The sequence below is a fragment of the Nyctereutes procyonoides genome, unplaced genomic scaffold (assembly GCF_905146905.1).
Source record: "Nyctereutes procyonoides isolate TBG_1078 unplaced genomic scaffold, NYPRO_anot_genome, whole genome shotgun sequence".
NCBI lineage: Eukaryota > Metazoa > Chordata > Mammalia > Carnivora > Canidae > Nyctereutes > Nyctereutes procyonoides.
In genome coordinates this window covers 56,530,727-56,547,962 of record NW_026575052.1, presented here as the reverse complement: position 1 = coordinate 56,547,962, position 17,236 = coordinate 56,530,727, and positions in this window count along the sequence as shown.

Below are 17,236 nucleotides of genomic sequence, written 5' to 3'. Positions count from 1 at the left end.
ACTAACAGAAAAAAAGATTTGTCTGTACTCTCACTTAGCTACAAATTAAGTCACACTTTAATGTACATATTTTCCAAACAAAATTTTCTTAGATATAACACAAATCTTATTTTAAAATGGGGTCCTACAGCACAGGCTTCTTGTACTTGAATGCCCCACAGGCATGACCATCAGCATGCGGATGGCTTCTTGTCATGCAGGCATAAATGTTTCTGAATGAGGGGACACTCCAATGGATAGGGTGATTTTTTTTAGCCATTCTTGCCTCGGGTCTGGCTCTATATTTTTTTTATAACTTCACTACAGTGCAGACTGCTGACTTATCCACTCATCTGGAAACAAGAGCAAGAAAGGACATAGGAACTCGGTTCCCTGAAGACAGAGTTCAATTTCAAGAAAGCAGACCAGGATTCATCTTTGTCTATGGTTTAATAATCTAAAAGTTCTGGTGGGTCACACAAACCTTTATCTGGGTCTCTGACTTTGTACTCCAAATATTTGCCTACAAATACACCATAAAATGTAATGTTTGGAGTCAAACTACCTTGACTTTCAAATGTTGGTCCTACAGTTGGAAACTGGACAATGAAATCTCTCTTTTGAGTCTCAGTTTCCTTTTCTATAAATTAGTACAATAATGAAGGATTGATCAAAGTGCATGCATATATAAAACACTCCGGCTAATGCAGAACACACAGAAAGCATTTAACAGACATGAATGTTACAAGTCTCTCTCTCTCTCCATACATAGATACATAAGTGTACACACTCATAACTCAAACACACAAACATCACAGACTTCTCTCTTTTGGAAAATTTCTAAGTCCTTTCTCCTTAAAGTAATACAATATTAATTACATTTGCAGTTTATACACCCCCACCTTTTAATAAAATGTTTTCCTTTGGCTTGAAATCTCATCAGCATATTCTTTTTGAGTCTGTAAGTTACTTACCTCATAGTACAAGATATTTCCTCCGCTTGAAGACTCAATATTAGCTGCACTTAAGAGTTTTCATGGTATCCACTTCACCATTGTTCAGCCATACAATCACAGAAAAGAAAACTTTGGCCCCTAGTAGTCCTAAATGATTCCGCTTTGACACATCTATGATAAATTTTGTTTGGGGAGTTGAATTGAAACCATTTCATAAAATGGAAATTTCAGGTGGAGAATTGCAAAGGAAGATTGTTAAAGTAGAGGGCATTGTTACCATCACCCTGGTTCCCTTTGGTTGTTCAGAATTTTGCACTTCAGTTGGGAAATATGTTATGCTCACAGAGACCATCTTATTTTATATCCCAAGTCACAGGCTGGAAGGCTCTACCCCTCATGTACTTCAATAGGAAACCCCCAAATTAGAAAAGAAACAAAGCTCACCCTTCAAAATGTGGGGAGTTCTGAGTTAAAAGAGCCTCAAGCAACCAATCCAGGTGGATCAAAAGAAAAAAGGTGATGAGGAATATGAAAGCTAGAGTGAGGGGAACTGCCATTTAAATTCTCTTTATCTTCCCCTGGCTCTACTTGCTACAATTCCAGTAGCCTCTTTATGTGCTCTGTTAAAAGAAGGCCATGTATTTATTCTGCTATTAACAAATCAGGAAGCCTTGCTGAAATGTTTGCTTTAGCTTAACACTATGCTTGGTGGATAAGTTTAATTCAGGTCAGCACAGTTTCTTTTGCGGTGATAATAGTGGGACTTTGCTGGGGGGTTGGGGGGGGAGAGAATATGTAGGCACCTATACATTTGATGACAGAAATCTACTTTTCTGTAATTGGCTGCCTCAATTTATCCAAATATTTGTTGGATGTTCTCATAAGCCTGCTTTTAAGGTAAACTGTTCATAAGATTTTATCGCCCACCGTATTTATTTATTCTCAAAACAACTCCTTCAGTACGTATACACTTACGTTTGACTTTTTTTTAATAATAAATTTATTTTTTATTGGTGTTCAATTTGCCAACATACAGAATAACACTCAATGCTCATCCTGTCGAGTGCCCCGCTCAGTGCCTGTCACCCATTCACCCCCATCCCCCACCCTCCTCCCCTTTCACCACCCCTAGTTCGTTTCCCAGAGTTAGGAGTCTTTATATTCTGTCTCCCTTTCTGATATTTCCCACACATTTCTTCTCCCTTCCCCTCTATTCCCTTTCACTATTATTTATATTCCCTAAATGAATGAGACCATATAATGTTTGTCCTTCTCCGATTGACTTATTTCACTCAGCATAATACCCTCCAGTTCCATCCATGTCGAAGCAAATGGTGGGTATTTGTCATTTCTAATGGCTGAGTAATATTCCATTGTATACATAAACCACATCTTCTTTATCCATTCATCTTTCGATGGACACCGAGGCTCCTTCCACAGTTTGGCTATTGTGGACATAGCTGCTAGAAACATTGGGGTGTAAACAATTCCCACTGAGCCTCACAGTGGCCTCACCGGATAAACAGGATAAACATTACTCACTGAGCCCTGCACCAGGCAGGGGGCAGAGCAGCTCCCCCAAGTGCTAACACCTGAAAATCAGCACAATAGGCCTCTCCCCCAGAAGACCAGATACACGGACAGGGGAAAAACAAATTACTGACCAAGCAGCACTGGAAAGTTCCAGAGGACGTTTGACTTTTGATACTTTCAGTCCACATCTAGTCTTTGAAGTCTTTAGCACTTACCATCCCCACTTTATAGAGAAGGCAGCCAGACGCTCAAAGAACTAAGTTCACACACCCAAGTCCAAACATGAGTAAATCAGTGATACTTGGCTTTTTAATGAAAGCTATAGAATCTGACCCCAGGAAAATGTGAGATACATAAACTTTACATATGACTTCTGGAATGGTAGTCTCCCCCAGAGCCCACTCGTGGAAGTCCAGTTTAAGAGTCCCCTATAGTAAGTGAAAGGCCTGGATCTAATCTCATTCTTCTAAATGCAAGTCCAGCATACCTGCCCCCACCCCACCGCATTCCAATATCTGGACTTAAGTTCATGTGGTCCATGTCTGTCTACAGCCTTTTTTAAAATGATACTCTCACTCATTTCTTTTTTAATTTTCAGGCTGAAACAACTTTTTGTATGCCTGATTCCTTCACTCCTGAATTGTACTGGATCTTCTCTGAAGCTGACATGCAGCAACACATTCAGAAAGTACCATGAAGATTTATTCAAAGGATGCCCAGAGTTCCCCCTGGTGATTCCAGACAGCAGTACATCGAATCCACATCTTGTGAACATGAGAATTTCATTTAACCTTTGGATATTTCATCTTGAGATTGGTAATCTTTTGTATGGCCATCACCAATTGTTGCCACTGATGTGCTGCTAGCTGACTTGTCTTTGGTACACTTAATGGACCTCTTATTTGAATGCAGAGGCTAAAAACCTAAATAATCTATTAACTGATTGAATTAAAGAGAATGTTAAAATAACCAAGTCGTCCTTCTTTGTGACCAAGTTGGGTTTATTCTAGGATGCAAGCACCATGTGATAGTAACATCATAGTTGACTCAAAATAATGAATTAAGAGAGAAAATTCCTTTCAAGCTGTGCTGAAAAGCATTTGATAAAATTCAGTGCCTGTTCATGATGAAAATGCTCAGCAAGCTAGGAATGAGAGGAAAATATTAGAAATGCATTACATATTCTTATTGAAATTTGGAAAGGTGAAATATCTGCTTGCTAGAGTGGTCGCTATCAGCATTATGCCACAAATCTTAGCCAATGCAATGAGATATGATTAAATAGAAACCCTAAATACTGTAAAAGAAGAGACTGGCCAGATTTTGTTTTTGCGTACAATCAAATTCTCTACCCTGAAAAATGCATCATTGACCTTTCCACCTTTGCATTTGCTGCCAGTCTTGTGGGATGAGTGCTAATATCAGCCTCTCAGACCAAGGTCGCAGAGCTAAGAGGATCTGAGCCATGCTGTTACCTTTGTCTGTCCGACTCCTAAGCCATAGGCTGCATCACCATCCCATTTCATCTCTGCACTGTTGGAAAATGGAAAGGATTATGAAAAGCAGGCACCAAAGTTTCCTAACCATTTCTCCTGTGTCTCCCTCCTAAAAAGAAAGAAAGAAAGAAAGAAAGAAAGAAAGAAAGAAAGAAAGAAAGAAAGAAAGAAAGAAAGAAAAAAGAGAGGAGAGAAGAGAGAAGAGAAAGAAGAGAAGAGAAGAGAAGAGAAGAGAAGAGAAGAGAAGAGAAGAGAAGAGAAGAGAAGAGAAAGAAGAAGAGAAGAGAAGAGAGAGAGAAAAGAAGAAGAGCCTGGCAAGTTTCTGTAAAAGTCAGAACTCTTGTCCTAGTTAAAACACACACATACATACACACACACACACACAAAAACAACCTTCATTCTTCATTAAAATAAAAAGACTAAACCAACAGAAAAATGCCAATGAGCAGCACATGCCCACTGGAATTATTACTCATGGAACTCAAGCCAAGGATGTGCTTTTATTTTTCATCCTAAGATCTCATGGGTCAGCAGAAGCCTCATTTTTCTAAAATAAAATAAACAAGGGATATATGTGCCATCTCTCAGAGGCTAATGGCAAGCCCAACAAGGACGCTATCCCAGAGCATTTCACATAATCAAATGCCAAGGGAAGTCTCTGCAGGAATGGGGGTGGGGGGGTTAGGGAACAACTTCACCCAGCCACCTTTGCTCTGTCCCGCTAACCAGCACTTGTTCTCAAGCTTTTGGTTGAAATTACATCAGAGGAAGAGAAGAAAAAACATAAACATTTGCTCTAATACCTCTTAATTTTTCAAAATATAGTTGGCTTCACTGTCCTGAGTTAATTAAGCTGCACTCCATTTAAAGCGCTGTTGAATATTTCCCTTTGCAAGTGGTTCATTTATGCTTCCTTTTCTTCTACTGGTAGAAATCAGTGTGTAGGTGAGCACGTCTTGTTAGGTCCTTAGAAAAGAAACTGCATCACCAAGATCTGGTATTTATAAACTAGACTTTGAAGCAGTCAGAGAACTCCAGAGCTATATTTTAGGAAAAAAAAATGTGTTCTCTGCAATATATTAAAATACTGAGTGAATACTATGGGAACATCATTATTATTATGTGGCATAGATCTCTGACTTCAGCATGGTTCTTTGTGGTGTAGTCTATTAATATAAACCACCATAGATATCCATTATAATGTACTACTGACATGGATTTTTCTGTCCACTTTAAAATAGGTGGTTTTAATTTTATACTAGACTATCATGTAGAAGAGAATCACGTCTAAATATCTTCTGAGGTTAAATAAGAAATTTCGAGTTGTTTCCAAACACCTTGTTTCTGCAAACCTGCTGGCCATGTTGGGAACAGCTGGATTCAGAACTTACCAACTGTGCCTCCCTGGATTTGAGCAAGTCCCTCGAGTTCTGCTGTCAAAGGAAGGCTGCCTTGTCTGGTTGCTGCTGTTACTGCTCTAGTTTCTGGTACTGACGACCTCTGAACTTACTCTCCCTTCAATAAAATGAGTGCAGATCATGGAAGGAGCTCACACCAGGATGGGATGAGTTCAGAATTATAAACTAGCTCCTCCAGCTTCATGGTTTTATCACACAACGTGGATGCAGATTTTCTCCGTCAGCATCGATTTCCTGAAACTCAAGAGTCAGGTGGATTCGAAAGAGAGTTTAAAAAATGTAGGTGTCTTTTCAGGTTGGGTTGCTCATTCTGAGTTGAGCTCAGCCTGAGAAAGACATCGTTGTCTCTGAGTGTGTTCACAAACACGATGGTGGGGGGGAAAGATGTGTGCTCTCAGCCCTACCAGGAATACATGGTCTTCTGCGAGCTCGCTGTTGCCCAGCCTAACGGCTGGATGTTGCCCTCTGACCTGAGTATGAAGCAGAGCTTCTGAGGCTTTCATGTTATGCATCAACCTTGATATTTATAAGTTCACATGAACAGATGTCTCATTGTCATCTCGCTGAGCTGGGCTGTGGCACTCCCGAGCGACGAGAGCCACGCAGTGTCTTCATCCATGTAGTCCTGGCGTGCCCCTCGGATGACAGTCTTGTCTCTCACGGGGCAACGTGGAAATGATGCATCATGGTCAAGGCTACTGGCGGTATCATCGTCATCATCATTTCTATGAATATCAATCAAACACTCAAATGAGTCAAAAGCCTTGGAACAAAGAAATTAAGGTGCTTGGGTAGACATCATGACCAACGCGACACTCTCCCCCCTGGCAAAAAGAGAGCAAAGAGGGAAAGGATGAGGATTTATTTGGGGTTCTTTCTGGTGCCAGGCACTGTACTGGGTGGCGGGTGGCAGCTACATCATCAGCTGTAGGAAGAGTTTAACCAGCAGAAGTCTTGAGAGTCCCCCAGGAAGATCCCAGCAACTGTGTTCAGATCCAAACGGAGGATCTGTGTGCAATTTAAACTTTCTAAAGGAAATCACTGGTCTGCCATAAAGATCTAGTGTGTAGTACAAAGATTAAGAGAATGTGATGAAGAGGAAGGCAGGAGTTGCCCTCAGTCCCTTGGGCCCAAGCCTCAGCTCTGACTTGTGCCTGTCAGTTTCCTCCCTGTATCTCACAGAGCCTCTGTGACATGGGGTAATAGCCGGCCCGTGTCATTATGTTGTGGTGACACGTAAATAAGAATCCAAGCAAGCTCTCAGCACACCCATTCACACGCAAGGGCAGTGCCTGTTCTCCTCACACAGCAGATTCAGGACACCAACCATACTGAGCAGCACATGAGATCGTAGAGTCACAGCACCTGGAGACACCCTCCAAGGCTTTCCCTGGAAGGAGGACTTAGCAGCAGGTGCCGTTTTGCAGAACATATTGGAAGAGACAAACCTCCTTAAAAATACAATTGATCAGACTATATCTGATGTTCACTTTGAGCATAGGCTGAGAGTAGAAGCTCTGATATTAGCACACGGTACCCAAGCCCAGACAGGAAAGGCCAAGAATAGCATTGGCAGCCACCGAGGATCAGTAGACCTTGCTCAACACAAAAGTACCAGAGAACCAGACCAGAATAGAAATCGTTCTTCACCACATCCTGCAAAGGATTTCCCTTTTTCTTTTCTTTCCTTTTCTCTTCTTTTGAAAAATCTTTTCATCCAGTTTCTGAAAGAAGGGGAAATGGAAAAAGGTAATAACACCCCACAGTGTGGTACGCATTTATGTTTGAGTCAATTACAAAGAAAACATGGATACTGTTTTCATGCCTTGCTTCCATATCCACTCATTGGTAGCAGTTCTCTCTGGTCAACTTTACTCCCTGGGGGCACCTTATCCCCAGATGATGCTCAAGACCCCCAGAGTAGTGTAGCAGCACACATCACCCAAGGATGTCCTCCTGTCTGGAAGTCCCATGTACTGATGTCACATACTTGCCCTCATTTCAGCCCATCTACTGAGGCAGGGGTCTTGGCTGTACTGGGAGAAAATGGGATCACAGACCCTGAGCTGCAGCCCAATGCCACCTTCACCATCCCAACGGTCCTTGCACTCGGCTGCTAGGATTTCTATATTCTCCGAAACTAGATGGTCCTTTTCTTGAGTGAAGTCTGTTTACCTTTATGCTTCAACCCCCAAACCTATGCAGATTGAGGAGGAAACCACTGCTAAAATCATCACATTTTCTGCCTCAACGTGAAATTGTCAGAGCTACCCTCTGCAAGGTGTGAGCCAGATGCATATCTACTTTTGAATCCTGATACTTCAATCTGCTCACCTCGGGCCCCTGTGTCACATCAACATTTTGCCGCTAAATTACCACTTGTCCCTGTGTGTTTCATCCTCTTGTATTTGGGTTTGGATTACCAGTTTAGTATGGGCAAGAAAGAATCATAAAAGCAGATGGTTTCACTGTGGACTCTAAGATGCTTTCTGGGTGTATGAATGATAGGGATGTGATTTTAGCTTACTAAACAAAGAAAATTTCAAAAGAAGCTCCAAGATTAAACGAGAGAGGTGACCTTGGAACCAATTCCTGTCTGGTGCTGGGAACATGACATGCATCCTGCTAATCAGGGAGCAGGAGATAGCACTTCTCGAGGAAATTTGAAGAGATCTTTCCTCCTTGTTATGGACAAAGAGGCTGGTGAGTCCCCCTCCCCACCAACTTGTGCTTAGGAAAAGGTAGGAGAAGATGGGCTCAGCAATCGCAGAAGGAATTTTCTGACATGGTAATCTCTTTAAGGGAAGCCAAGTGGAAATGGCATTTGACCCCTGGCATCTCCATGAGACAAACATAGTAAGTGGGGAAATAGGCGATTGACACTAAAAAGTCACCCTGGCAAAGGCGGTGCCACCCATTCTTCCAAGAATTTAACTGGATGAGTGAAGACAGAATTATCGAAGTTGTGGGTTCTCTCAGAATACATACAATGGTGTCATTTTGCAGTTAGAATTTCCTCCCAGCTGTTTACATTAAGTTTCAAAAGGAAATCACAGAAGAAAAGAATCAGTGGGTATTAAGTCATAGTTCAAATTATTTGAGGCCATTGTCCTTGAAGAATCCCAGTCTGTGAAAGGTAGGTATACCCCATCTAAGAACAGTGTAGAGCCTCTGGGGGAGACTGTCTTCTCCCGGGGTGCCCATGAATGGCTGTACAGGTTATGCACTGCACAACTCTGGAGGGTACCATTCACACTGTGGTTACATTGTAGTCTAGGTGACTGGCATTTCTTAGAATTATGCAATGCCCAACCTGAAAAGATGAGCAGATTAAAATGCTCTTTGGTCATCATATTGACATGTCCTAAAAATTTCAGAACAGTGACTGGAGAAATGGAGCTGGTATGAAAGAGACAAATTTGGTGTAATGGAGAAGGGTGACAAAGAACAAGAATGAAGGGGCTTTCACCAAAGCATGATGAGTCTGAAACCCTGTTCCAAACTCCTTAGGAGACAAAGCAAGAGGGGAAATACCCCTAGATTCCAGAGTCATGGTATATGTGAAATTAGAACAAGCTAGTTGCTACTCAGAGATGCAGATTTCCCTGGTCCTATGGTCTGAGAGAAATTTCTCCCTACGTGTTCAGAAAGAAATGGTTGAATGCTAACAAACTCTGAAGATGATGCATTTGAATGTGAAGCAAAACATTTCCCAAGTTGAAGAACTAGGATAAGTCAATGTTCCTGAGAATTTCTTTCTTACCCTAATCCAGAATTGGGCTACTTCAGAGCACTTGACGTTTGTCTCTCATCCTTAGCAAGGGAATTTGGAAAGTGAGTTTAGAAGGAAGCAGTAGCTGTGGTCTATTTCTATTCCGATCTGCCCTCCTTTCTCATGACAAGATATAATCCACCCAACACATGACTTGCTAGAGGCTCAAACCCTAGGAGCCTCTACTCTTAGAGATTGAACAGGCTCTTAAGTGGAATCCTACTGATCCTACGCAGAGCAAGGACGTTGGCATTTTGAGGCTTCTCATACATGACCCATCCCTCTTCTGCCATCCACCAATCTTACAGGTACCCGGACTGCTTAGGTTCTGTGTTTTGTGAATTTAGTAGCTGTTGACTAGTGTCATATCTCAAGTGGCTTGTGCCATGAGCTTGTTCAAGAAAAAGGCACACTTCTGAAAAGTCCAGGAGTGATCAATAAATATAGACTCAGGAGTTTGTTGAAATAGGCTCATTTTAATCCATTCACTCTCACAGAGCCACTGTGCTTGTGGAGAAAGGCTGGGGTCAGCAGAAAGAGACATTCCCAGGAGATCCTATCATTTGTCTACACAGGATGAAAAAAGTAATGAGTTGAAACAACTCTGTCTCCAAAATAAAGATATCCAGAGAAGAACTTAATGCAGTGTTGGTTGTTTAAATGTATTTTGCAAATTAAAAAGGCAAGTGCACAACTCGAAGCTTTGCTTTTCCCATGACAACACTATCAGTTGCTCTCTGCTTTTCCTCATCAGAGTTTTGCTCTAAGTCTGGGCCTGCACTATATGTGTAACCCAGGTGGGAAGCCTTCATATCTTTTATGTACATCTACAGTGTGACCTCATTAAATAGGATTTCCCAGTTTGAAGTCAATGATAATTAAGACAGGGGATCACTAAAATTTTCCTTGGCACTACTCAGGATAAAATGGTTTGCTAAGCAAATTAATAGTGTCAATGAGATTCCAAGGGAAATGTTTGCCTACTTCAGAAAACAAACTGTTGTCAAGTACATTAGAACCTCAAGCTATCAATTAGGTGCGTGCCAGACATGCTTAGATGGATGATATAGCCCAGACACAGACAGACATTGAAGCTTCCGTAGTTACGCTGCGTATTAGCTGGGTGACCTTGGACAGGTTAGCTCATGTCTTCAGGCCCTGCTTCCCTCCTTGAAAATCAAGAAGAAAACATCCCAAATGAGCTAATGTATCCAAAACACAAGACAGTTATGAAGCGTTGATATGCGATGGCTGTCTTCTCTCTCTCTCTTCTCCTTATTCCAAAATGCTACCTCTACCCAGGAGACAGAGCACATCCTGTCATCCAAGGTAAGGGACTCCACTTGAGAGTCATGAAAACTGTTTCTTTTCAAATTTTCTACTTCACAGAGTGGCCTTTAAGTTGGGTTTCCGAGATATCATTGTGCTTTAAAAAAGAAATGAGAATATCTAAAAATATAACAAGATTGCATTTTGTCCTCCTAATGTGCTTCTATAATAGGTCTCAATAGCTTTTAAAAAATAACTAAGCTGATTGCCACTGGTGGAATTACATTTGGAAATATGTATCTCTTAGCAGATGTACCAGAAAAATTATCCTCATACGCAAAGGGTAATGTGTGCATATAGCATCTATGCACGTCTCTAACCCCGAATAGAATGCATCAGCTCCATAGCAGGGGTGTGGCATATAAGGCAAAGAGACATGTGTACAGCTCTAGATACTATTTACTGAGCTGTGAAGAACTGAGTTAACCGTGCCCTAGAGGCCCTGCCTCAGACGCCACATTAATGATTCCTGCATACACAAATTCATTAGTTGTTTAATTAAGTTAAATCATGAATTGAATTTGTTTAATCATTAATTAAGGAACAAGGAGCGCTGTGCTAAAATTTAGCACCTCAGGAAAAAAGGCAGAAGAAAATAGCAATCCCAAATTCCCGCTTCCTACACCACCCTGTGGTTAACCAATCTGTCCTCTCCTTTCCTACACACACAAACACACACGTGCACACTCTCAGAAATCATTCCCAGAAAATTTTTTACCTTTCCATTTCAAACTTGGTATTGTTTTCAAAATACAAGTGAAAGTCATTTCTTTGCAGATTGTATATTTGACTTTTTTTGGCCTTCTGCAGATGGGATTTTTCTTATTTAAGGGGGAGGGAGGAGATTTGCTTAGATTCATAAAATAAAAATGGTGGCTTTTTTTTTTAACCCATGAAGGACCAATGGGCAGCAGAGGGACTAAATTTTAACCCCAAATGGATTCTTAAGAGAACCCTACCAGTAATCTCAAATGTTTCCAAAATCATTTTAAGAATTCAGATAACAGCACAATTAGAATCCCAAACAGAGGTATTCTTAGGCCTCCAGCCTATCAGAGTATTGAGAGTAAAATGGAGAATTGCATTTACTCAATACCTGAAATGAAACTCCCTTTCAGCAACCACAGTGGAATGTTGGATGCCACCTCAAGCACTTGCATTGTGAGAATGTAAGACAGTGGTCATTTTCTTTGTGAATATCAGCAGCTCGCCTCTCATGATCTCAGGCATGACTTGTGAATCCTATGGCCCCTCCAGGTGGTTGGAGCCATAATATTGCACCAAGGCAATCTATTCTGGTTTCTAGCATTAATCAAGTGAGGCATCTCTTACAGGTGTTCCCCCAGAACAGGATGTGAATTCTGGTACACTTGATTTTGTTTCTCATGTTGCTAAGGGTTGGGGGGGGTGTAGATTTGGAAGGTTTACTTGGCAGTGTGGCAAGGGGACTCCAGGCTGAGAATCCCTGCTTTGGCATAATTGTCCATATCCTCGCGGAAGTGGCTGGGTTAGTTGTCATAGCAACAGACATAAAAATTATTCACCTGATTTTTCCTTCTGGCTTTTCAGGGTACAGCACCATGAAGTGTGGGAAACCTCTCTCCAATTTGCTCACAACAAAGGCAGGTGAGTTTTCTCATCTACTATTCCTGAAAGCTGATTTTCAAAAAAAAAAAAAAAAAAACAAACATCTTTCAAAATTTAGCCTGGTGGACCAGTCAGCACGCAGACATATTTGAATGATATGTAACCAGACAGAGCAGTATACACTATGTCAGATAAATTGGACCACCCGAATTTACTGACGGAGGTTCAGATCTTTGTGGACTGGAGTGAGATGAAGGATTTCACAGAAGAAGAAGTTACGGGTAGAGGAAGAAGAGAATTATTTTTTCTCCTAACTTATTGAAACAGAGAAAGGGAGATTACTGGCTCCCTGTAAATTGTCTCTCTGCAGAATTATGTTGTTGCTTTGGATGATTCAGGAAAAAAATGGACATTTTTTAGTGCTTTGGAATTCATAGGCAGAAGATATATGTAAATATAAGTATTTACAAAGCTATAAATATACATATACACATATCAGTTGAGTTCATAGCTAATACTTCATATTCAACATAATCCTACAAATATGCATTTAGTACCTTGAAGTTGTAGAACAGGGTGCCACATAAGTATGAAGTTGAATGAAATAATCAAGAGACCATCTTTACAACAGAGAGTAATAGACAAGCCCGCTAGTGACCGAAATACAAAGCCTACAAGCAAATACTTTCAAGAGAAGTACGGATGCAGGCAAATGCCACAGAAGAGCTCAGCTTCCTAACTGAAGACATCAGGAAGAGATCCATGAGATGAGTGGCATTTGGGATGAACGAAGTATTGGCAGAGAGAATGGGGAGAGCCAAGGCAGAGAAGTGGGATGAGCAAGGGCTCTGAGGTGGGCCTTCCAATTTCAGGGCAGGAGTGCGAAAAACTAGAATAAAGATACAATACCAGGAAGGACTCAAATGCCAATGTCAAGGTCTGTATTTAATTTGGTGAGTCACTGAGAATTTTTTGAGCAAGTAATGACATGACTGGAACTTCACAAGACAGGTTCAAGGACAGCTACTCATGTGTAAAATGAGCTGCAGTGGGGAGGAGGGTGGGCCAGGGATGGCGACATGCAAAGGTGTAGCTGCCAGACTGAGCGCTAGGTATTTGACAAGGAAGAATGCAGACTCAAAACGTCTCCAAAGTTCCTGTGGCTAAAGATGAGGCAGTCTGAAGATCAATAAAATAATAACTGCAATGGAGTGAAACACCCACCCACACACGCAGGCCGCTGGTTACCTCCAGAGGAAATTTTCCAACCTGCTTTGGAAACTGGTAACAAAGGGAAAGAATCAAACATTTATAGCACCTTCCTTACACAGACTCAACAATTTGGATCATTTCCTTGCATACATGTATTCCAATTAATGAATTAAGAAGAAACGATAGACTAGAACATCACTACCTTTCAACCACTAACAAAATAATAGTTCTAGGTCTGTGGTTCTCAGAGTATGGTCACTGGACCACCAGCATCAGTATCACCTGGGAGGTTATTGGGCCTAACCCAGATCTACTGAATCAGAAACAAAGGTGGAGTCTCAAAAATCTGTAGTTTAATTAGCCTGCCAGGTGATTCTGGTGCACACTCAAGATTGAAAACCGCTGGCCTGGAGAATAATCATCAACGGCTGCTAATATCACAGAAAGAGACCATATTATCATGAGCCTCCTATTAGAAATATAATACATCACCTATGCAGCAGCTTTGCCAAATAATGCATATCATGCCTCTTTATCAAACTATCTATTATAGGAAATGTGGGGGACTATAGAATACACTAAACAAACTTTTCTGATAATCTAATCAACAAAATTCTAACTGCGGGAAAACCTACCAGATAAATACAGTGGGTTCTTCAACAAATGAATTGTAAGGAAAAAGGAAGACAGAGGAGGAATCAGAGATCGAGCATTTTTGACAAGAAATAGATCAACTGATTGTGGTGTGTGGATTTTATTTCTATTTGATTCAGGTAGATGTCAGCCACAACAACAAAATTACAAGATAATTGACAACCAGAAGTGGAACACTGACTCAAAACATGATATTATGTTAATTATTTTTCAGTGATAAAGTGTTGTGGCTATTTTTTTAAGAATCCCTATCTTGGGATCCCTGGGTGGCACAGCGGTTTGGCACCTACCTTTGGCCCAGGGCACAATCCTGGAGACCCAGGATCGAATCCCACGTCGGGCTCCCGGTGCATGGAGCCTCCTTCTCCCTCTGCCTATGTCTCTGCCTCTGTGTGTGTGTGTGTGTGTGATTATCATAAATTTAAAAAAATTAATTAATTAATTAAAAAAAAGATTCCCTATCTTTTAGAAATACATACTGAAGCATTTATAACTTCAAAATAATCTGAGTGGGGTAGATATAAAAACAAAAAATAAGATTGGCTGTGAGCTGATAATTAGTTGCTGGATGATGGGTACGTGGAGGTTCATTGTGCAATTCTGTCGACTTCTGTAAATGTTAGAAATTTTCCAAAAACGATTTTTGTAAAAATAGAAAGATTTCAAAGATATATTTCCTCTACCTCTGATGCAGACACAAAATGTCTCTGAGGTTTGCAGCTGGGGTGATCATAAAAGTGGTGAGCAGGAGAAAGTACTGGAGTTCAGGGCAGGACAAGCTTGGTTTTGAGCATGTGGAATTGAAGGCACTGGCAGTGTGTTAATGTGGAGGATTCCAGGTCATTTGGGAAGGTTGGCTTGTAACTTGGAAGAAAAGCTGGTCTAAGAATTACCAGGTTAGATGACATATAATATAGATATTAGCTCCATATATGCTCAGAAAAGAACAAAAAAATAAAAATAAGTTGCCAGAGTAAGTACCATTGTACACTGTTTTATGACCTAGCCTAGGAAGAGAAGATGTAAAGATGCATGTTGGGTGTTATAAGTCTCAAATGTCACAGCAAATGAATACTTGACCTTTGTATAAGTCAGGATGGGCTAGGTCATGTACAAACAATAGGTAACCCCCAAATCTCAATGATAAAACAAACTTAAATATATATATATATATATATATATATATATATATATATATATATATTTTATTTCTTTCTTGCGTATATGGACAGCACTGATTAGCATGGGTGCTCCGCTCATTGGGCTTCCCTGGAAGCAGGAGCATCTCCAGAACAGATGTTTCAAGGGGAAGGCAAAGTGGTAGTTCATGCCTTAGATTAAAATCTAAGCCTCTTCCCTGTTTGCATGTCACCTCATCGCATGTATCATTCAACAAAGCGAGTGACAAAGCAGGTGCCATAGTCTCTCACCCCTGAGCCACATCTGAATTCCAAGAAAGCAGGATGTGCAGTCTTCCCAAATGGCCCAGTATAAGGAAAGGAACATTTATGCACAGCTCTGTCACAAACTGAATCTGGTCCCCCCCTCAAATTCATATGCTGAAGCTCTAAGCCCGCATGTGACTGTTTTTGGAGGTAGGACCTTTAAAGGATGTAATAAAGATTAAATGAGGTTGTAAGAGTGGGGTCCTGATTGAATAGGATGGTGGTGCTCTTATAAGAGGAAGAGACACAGGGAATGTGAGCTCACGCAGAAAAGGCAGGCCATGTGGGCGGACGGCGAGAAGGTAGCCTTCTGCAAGTCAAGAGGAGAAATCTCACCAGATATCAACCCTGCCAGCACCTTGATCTTAGACTTCCAGCCTCCAGACCTGTTGGAGAATCAGTGTCTGTTGTTCAAGCGCTGGTAAGCCCTGTCTTGTTATGGAAGCCCTAGCTGACACCAACAAGCCCCTGTGGCTACCACAACACAGAGGCTGTGTCTCAGGGTAAGAATCATCCTCAGCATTACACAGTTTAAAAAAAAAAAAAAGATTTTATTTATTTATTTATTTATTTGAGAGAGAAAGAGAGCACAAGCAGGGGGAGCGGCTGAGGCAAAGGGAGAAGCAGGCTCCCCTTGTGGGGCTCGATCCCAGGACTCTGAGATCCTGACCTGGGCCGAAGGCAGACGCTTCGCTGACCGAGCCACCCAGGTGCCCCAGCATTACACATCTTCGTGAGATTCCAGCGGCATTACTTGGCGGTTTACACCATCTATCAGATTAAATGAACCTGGTAAAAACAAATAAAAATCAGACACAAGTAAATGCTTCATTAAGGACTCCTCCCTGTCTACGCCAAAATGTATGTTTTAAGAGTTATTTTCATACATTTCAGATGAGGATAAATAATCTAGGCTCCAGCTTTCATCCCAACTTGTTTAACAAACAAAGATGCTGCCAAGTAAACTGTATTACTTCTCTCCACTTAGTGTGGAAATGATCTGATACAGAGACTGAAGCCTACCTGCTGGCTGATGGTTACCGTGTGTCCCACTGGCTGGGAATTCTATAGACTTCTGCTGGCTTGTCTTGTCTTTGCATCTGCTTCTGGTCTCCTGCCCCTGGGGGGCTGTCCTCTCCCCAGCAAAGGTAGGCTGACCATCTTTTTTTATGCCCTTCCATAGTGTCCTTTATGGTTATCCCTGCTTTTCTTTTGCGTATCAAAATTACCTTTTCCCTAGGGCACGTTCCTCAGGGGGCTGCACCCCCAGGTCTGCTCTGAAAAGGGCTGCCATGGCCCTAGGAGAGGCAGAAAGCTTGCCACTAGCTGGGGAATGCTTCATCATCACCCATTCTGGGGCTGAGGCAGGGCTTTCCCCTGCCGGCGCCTGACCAGGACCCTGACAAACTGAAGTGGAGGGAACTTAGGCAACTTGTCCAAAGTTACAGCAGCACATCTCAGGAAATAATAGAAGCAAAGACTAACTGATCAATTATGATGTGCCAGAGGCAGAAGAAAAGTACTCAGAGTACAGGATGGATCAAATGGAAGAGACGTTTCACCTCAATCATGACTCAGGCCTCTAGAGCCGCAGGAAAAAAGGTGTCAAGTATCCTCTGTTCCAAAGTGAAGTTGAATCCAGTCTGCATACACAGGACTTGCAAGGTGGTTTTGGGATGGTTGGCTCGTCCTCCATCACCAAAGTTTGTGGGAACCTGGCAGTCCAAGAGAAGAGTGGAGGTAAGCCTTGAAGAAAATTGTTGGCATTTCTTCAGGGGGTTGCCTCTTCCTTCTTATAACTTGAAAGACGCTTGAAAGGGACACCTGCTGTTTGTCCCCTGGAGTTGGGAGGTAC